The sequence below is a fragment of the Chiroxiphia lanceolata genome, chromosome 5 (assembly GCF_009829145.1).
Source record: "Chiroxiphia lanceolata isolate bChiLan1 chromosome 5, bChiLan1.pri, whole genome shotgun sequence".
Lineage (NCBI taxonomy): Eukaryota > Metazoa > Chordata > Aves > Passeriformes > Pipridae > Chiroxiphia > Chiroxiphia lanceolata.
Window position 1 is genome coordinate 10,706,546 of NC_045641.1, and position 6,772 is coordinate 10,713,317.

General features: G+C 34.6%; 1 pseudogene; it reads left to right on the top strand.

Annotated features, from left to right (window-relative positions):
• The first annotated feature begins 3,035 nt into the window (after window positions 1-3,035).
• LOC116787786 lies at window positions 3,036-3,162 on the top strand (annotated as a pseudogene).
• The last annotated feature ends 3,610 nt before the right edge of the window (window positions 3,163-6,772 follow it).

Here is a 6,772-nt window from a genome sequence, read left to right on the forward strand (position 1 = left end):
ACCAACTGTACAGAACCTTAAAAAACAGTTCTTGTGAAGGTCTGTAGAGTTCAACAGTGCTGCCTCTTGGGAGTTCACTGTGTTACTGTAACTTTGTTTGACGTGGGCTTTACACAGAGCTCATAAATCAGTGCAGAAGAGCATGGTGAAAGGAGATCTGTGATTACTTGGTTGACAGAGATAACCCTATTCCTCTCATTTCATTGCCAAACTCTTTTTTTTTTTCTTCTTTGTAAGGACTGGATTTACCCAGAAACGTGCAATATGCTGATATCTGTGGTAATGATGATAGAAAAAATCATGGGTTCTGTAAGAGATTCTCATTATTACTTTTCTGGTTTAGGAAAAGCTATTTTAAAGTATTTCAGGGAAAAATATGTTAAAATAGATATTATTATTATATGTTAATATGTGAATATTAAAAACTAAAGGTTAATTTGTGTTCTATTGAAACTAATGTAGTTTTAAGAATGGGCTACTAAGACAGTTTATAGTCAGATAAATTGTAAGGAAAAAACTTTTTAATATTTCAGTCTTCAAAGTACTGTTAAACTTGAAGATACACACATTGACTCATCTTTCAAGTGCCTGTTTTATGGCATTTTATGATATTTTCTATTGATGCTAAATAACACAGTGTGATAGCTCAGAAGATGATCACAGTTTTCCTTAGTGCCGCCTCATTCTTCCTTTACTTTGTATACACTACCAACATGGTAGTGCCATGGTCTAGTAAACCACGGCAGTAGGGGATCAAGAGTTGGACTTGATGATCTCAGAGGTCCCTTCCAACCCAGCTGATTCTATGATTCTATGAACATCATGGTGTCTTAAAATACTGGCTATTGTTGGACAATTTGTCTCTCATGATCTGAGTAAGTGCAGAAAGTTGATGTTGCTCTAGCAACTTTAATTCCTGAGAGAATCCCACTTCTTTTAATTAATATCACTGTATCTTTCCAGTTTAGGAGCAGATAATGGAATTTCCACTACTCTCCTACACTTACATAGTCCATTTTCAACCTGACAGAATTTCAGTGGGTTCGTTTATGGAACCACAGAGTTCATTCTCCAGAAGGATTTTAATACTCATTTAACTCTGGATGTCATGGCACTCAGTTCAAATGTGATGTGGTTCTCTGGATTATTAATTTTTTTAAAAAGTCAGGACTGAGAGAAGTGGGTATTTTGTTCATCTACCTGTGACTTCAGCAAGAGCCAGTACTTGTTTCTGTTAAATGCAGACAATGGAGAATGGAAAACTGCTGTGTTTTAAGGCATGCAGATGAAGGACTGGTATATCTTGCAGTACATCTAGAAGATACATATTTAAGTACATACTTACGGAGATTTTCAAAAATCCTGGTTGGTTTCATTTTTATTTTTTATCTTACACTTTTGCTATCCTTCTGCTTCTTATCCAGGGTGATGGATAGCAAATGTAATTAATTGAGTAAGATTGGAGGACTAGAAGCAGGAGCTGATTTGTATTTAGCACAGTTATGACATTCAGTGTTTTAAAACTCTAAGTAAGTTCTCGCTTCTGAGTAAAACCCATCTGGAAAAATGATGTTGGCCTATGTGGCAACATGTTGTGTCAGAACAAAAAATGTAAATTTTTTTGTCTAAATGCTTGCTTCTTATGTTCTTTTCTTTTTATTATTGTACCTGGTATCTGAATTCAGTAGCATTGTGTATTTTCTTCGCTGTATTAACAATGGGCTATTAATTCGCCTTCCTAAGGACAAAAAAATAAATCAAAAGACATCTTTTCTCAATTTGCAACTCAATCAACATTTGATTTTTTTTTATTCTAATCCTACAGGTGAATTTTAGTTCTATTGATGGTGCTCATTCCAGTACCTTTTGAGTTGATGTTTCACACATGCAAAAAGAAACAATCTCAAATGCACTGAAGTTCATTTAACTCATCATGGAGATCAAACAACATTTATTTTTTAAAGTGATATGTTTGAAAAATATGTTAACTTGTTAAATCTAGGACGAGGGTGCTTCACATCTTTTTTTGCTTCTTTTACTGTAACATAACCTTTATATGTATCATAGAATCTGCAACATTGTAAATGGAACAAATCAAAACAAGGCATTGGCTAACTGGTTAACATTCATACAATAATAAAAAGGAAAAGAATAGTCTTGTGTGTGTTATAATTAGCCATATGTGTTTACAATAAAAATCCTAAATAAGGTGCTGTTAGCTTTACCAGTTCTTTGTAGCATGAAAAACTCTCTGCATATAATGCTGTGCAGATTTGAGGCTGCTGTGCATGTCTGATCCTGAATGTAATCATTTAAATATCTTTTAAAGTAAATGTTTGGTCTCTTACAAGCAACAAGGAAGTGATCCTTCCCCTCTGCTCAGCACTGGTGAGACACATCTGGAGTACTGTGTCCAGTTCTGGGCTCCCCAGCACAAGAGAAACAGAATACTGGAGAAAGTCCAACAAAAACCATGAAGATAATGGACTAGAGCATCTGTCCTATAAGGAAAGCCTGAGAGAACTGGGACTGTATAGCCTAGAGACAAAAAGGCTCAGGGGGATAGAAGGTGCAAAGAAGATGGAGACAGGCTCTTTCCAGTGGTGGCCTGGGACAGGACCAGAGTCAATAGACACAAACTGAAACACAGGAGGTTCTGTCTGAGCATCAGCACTGGCACAGGTTGCCCAGGGAGGTTGTGCAGCCTCCATGCTTGGAGATATTCCGAAGTGGCTTGCACACAGTGCTGGCAACCTGGTCTAGGTGGCCCTGGTTAGTCAGGGGGACTGAAACAGATTAACTCCAGAGGTACCTTCCAAACCCAACAATTTTATGATTTTGTGATTCTGTGTGACCCTCATTAGGTCAGTATTTTATCATTGTCAAAAACCTACTGGTGACTTGCAGATGACACTGATGCTCGCTCAACCTCTTAATGGGATATAGAGGTAAAAGAAAAACATTTGAAAAGCAGCAATCATAAACATAGTATTCCTTGAATTCCAATAAAACTACTATTTTTTTTGGACAGTTTTCTAGCCTTGAAATTTTCTTTCTAGGTGTCTACTAGGTATAGTATCTGTTCTTATCAGTTTGATATCTGATACATCCTTGATAAGAGAACTTTATATTAAATGGATTTTTGGGTGGAGAGGACATTATATTATATTATTTATATTATTTATATTATTTATATCTGGACCATGTTACATAGAATAGAGAACTCCTCCAGTGTAATTATTTCTTTGTATGTAGTATAAATATTTTTAGAAAAGATAAATAAAATAGTTCAGAAATAGTGTCCACCTGGGGAGTTATCCCTTAATGGTTGTAGGAGTGCAATTACACCACTTCATGTTGCAGCAGAAATACCACTAAATTACAGTAAGTGCCTAAAAATATGTCACATATACTTCTCTCTTTCTGATACCAACCATTTAATGACTACAATAAATATTTTTGGGTTAATTCACCTCAAATTAAATTCCTGTGGCATTTGCTTTGGTGTCATTTTAATAGATCTCTAAGCTCTATTACATTATTCAGCTTATCTGTTCAATTTCTTAAATATAGAACTCCAGTAACATTTGAAATGTCCAGGTATATCCTGTCTGATATACCATTGCTTCCAGCCATTGCTCCAGAAGGACATGGTTCTTTCATAGCTCCTGTATGATATATTCCAGCTCCTTGCATATACATGTGCTCCATATACCCCTCTGTGCCACTGCTTAAACACTCAGCTAAAAAATAATACTCTAAACTATAGCTGCAAATTAATAGATTAGCAAAAAGTCTTTAATAAACTTTAGTAAGATTTTGTGACTCTCTGTCATCAGAACCTAAACAAAAAGTGAGTGAAGAGAGTTATGTGAGGATTGTTGAGACTTCCATTTTGTTCCGTGGTTTTTCACAGAAGATTTAAAAAAATCTCCTTCTATTCATCCAAAAGAGGTACTTCCTTCTTTAAAGATGCATATAGAGAAATAATATTTGGAACAGTTAAATTAGCAATGCTATTTTTGTGAGGTGAATACTGACAGCATTATGGAGGTAATTTTGGCTATATCTAGCACATGATTTTACTGCCTTCTAGCAGCCAGCGTGGCAATTGAGGGAACACTGCAGTCCACTGTCTGTATTTCAAAATTCATTTAATTGCTTCATTATTTCATTTATCTACACATGTTTTGGGGTTTTTTTAAAAGAAAAAACAAATTAGACATGTGGTACTTCATCCTCAAAAGATGTGTGCTCCTATGCCACATGTAATGGAAAAAACTCAGAACACTTATTGTTTCTAAGAGTCGCATGACTAATTCATCGTGAACACATCAATGGAACTTTAAGTTCAAATGTTTTAATGGTTTCAGGAAACTCAGCTTTTGGGTTTTATGGGAACATTCACTGCTCACTGCTGACAAGAAACAAGACACAGAATTCCATTTATTGGAATAAATATTTCTCAGATTCAGGAATAACAAGGCAATGAAGCTAAGACTTAATGATGCCTCCTTCTTTCTTTGTAATGCTCTTCTCACACTTACTTCATGTTTCAGAAAAATAAAGATTTTTATAGATATCATCAGATATCTTTTTATATTTTTCAGAAATCTTGAAGGGAGAAAGTAATAATATAAATGCTCAAAGAATTCAGCAAAACTGTCTTAGAATGCTCAGAAAAGTTAAATAAAAGAGAATGTGAGCAATGTGAAGTCCACCTTATCTTTTAATTGAAAGATAGTGCAAATATTTCAACTATTGTGCAGACATGGACAGGTAAAATTTCTGCTAACTAATAATTAACATTTATCTTAGAAGGAATTTCATGACCTTCCTTAATCTAGGCACTGAAACTTTGGGAGGAGGTGGTAAATAGAAAGTGAACATACTTTAAATGAAGTTTAACAAAGAAATTATTGTCCCTGAGGTTTTAGACCTTTTCTTTCTTTAATCACATTGGCATAGGAGGTGGTTCAAAGCAAACTGAACACAGAGGAAGATTTCTGCTTTTCATGGACTTTTGATTTGGTCTGACATAATGAGAAATGTTTAAATAAGTGCAGATACTCCACTGTTAAACTGACAACAATCACATGAGAACAGAGCTCATTGTCCCTTAACATTCTCAAGTTCAATGTACAACTGGAGATAATTTTCATAGCCCAGTTGAGCAAAAAGGTCTTTTTATTCTTTTGTTCATGGTAGTTTTTATTTTTCCTTCTTCTTCTTACTGTTACTGTTTTGTTGTTTTTGTTTGGTTTGGATGATTTCTTTTTCATCTTTGAACTCATATTAAAAGAAGATGCAACTTTAACTGGATATGGAATTTGTTTGACTGAAAGCCATCTTATAGTCTTGGAAAACAGTGCTGGTTCTTATAATTAATTGCAGATTTCTTAATTTACTCTGGGAAAACAAGATCACATGTATGATGGGGATAGAGATTCTGAATGCATATGCTTAGAAATAACGTTAAAAACAACAACAACAAAAAAGCAAATTAAGGCACTTAAAATAAACAGGAATATTTATGTGTTATGTTAGCAGACCTTTCAAATAGGTGGTGAAGGCAATGTTCCAGAATTCATTAAATAAGATAAGAAATATACAATTATTAGTATCCTTATTTCAAGAATGTTTATGGTCTCATTATTGTCTTTAATGGATTAAAACTGAAGATGAAAAACTTGGATATGGTACAGATTTTCTAACTTTAAAGAAGTATGTACTGATCCAGTCTTGATCTGTAACCAATGAAAATGCTCCCAATTTTATGTCCTCGTTTTAACTAAAGAGTTTAAAGAGTTCATCATTTGAACACTGCTTTAGCTGTTCTCTTAATTGTCTTAGTTTTTTCACCACATTTGTAAGTCAGAGGTTGCATTTTTAAATTTTAAGAGATTTTTCTGAAAGGTTAAACCAAACAAACATATATCACTGACAACTAACTGCCTGATGTCAGCTGCAGAAAAAGTTCTGTAAACATTTTTTCAAGTCTCTTTTCTTTCCTAAAGTTTCTCTGAATGTGCTGCTGAAAGCCAGTCATTCAGTGAGGTGGTAACCTGGAAAAAAGGAGTCAGTATCTAGATCTGGCTGTGAAATATAATTGCCCAAGACCAAGGAACCTGCTGTTTCCATGTGTATTTAGCCATTAAAAAGTTATTACACTCATACTGGTTGTCAGTAGATAACACAATGTTCTCAGTATGTTGGGGTATTATATTAGTAACCCATAGGGCTACTAATGGGCTATCCATTATTGATAGCCTAAAGAAAGAGACCAGAGGTAGGACAGGAAGCACAGTTCCTTTGTGGAAAAGCAGGCAAGAAGAGGTAGCCTCAATTTACAAGCACCGACATAAAAGGTCTCATGTCTTGTTGAGGTTTTATAGATACAGATTTTATGAGTTTATCCATATGGTCATAATGACTGAAATACACTCTGCAGATATATTATTACCTTATTGTTTGTTCCTCTTTGATTATTCTTTGGATTTCTTTCTAACTTCTTCAGCCAAACAAAATGTTAAGGAAACCCCCTTCTTCCCAAAGAAAACAATTACACCCACCTTTGTCTGACATGAGGACTTCTGGGGAAGGTACTAATCTTTCAAGTACTCCCGTATTTAATTAAGTTTATTAAAAATATTCCTGAGCTTATTGTGATGACTTGCACATACAAGGGAAAATGTATGGGTGAGCAGTGACAGAGCTGGGAACAGATTTATTTGAGTTTGTATTGTACAATTTTAAAAAAAACGTTACAGCA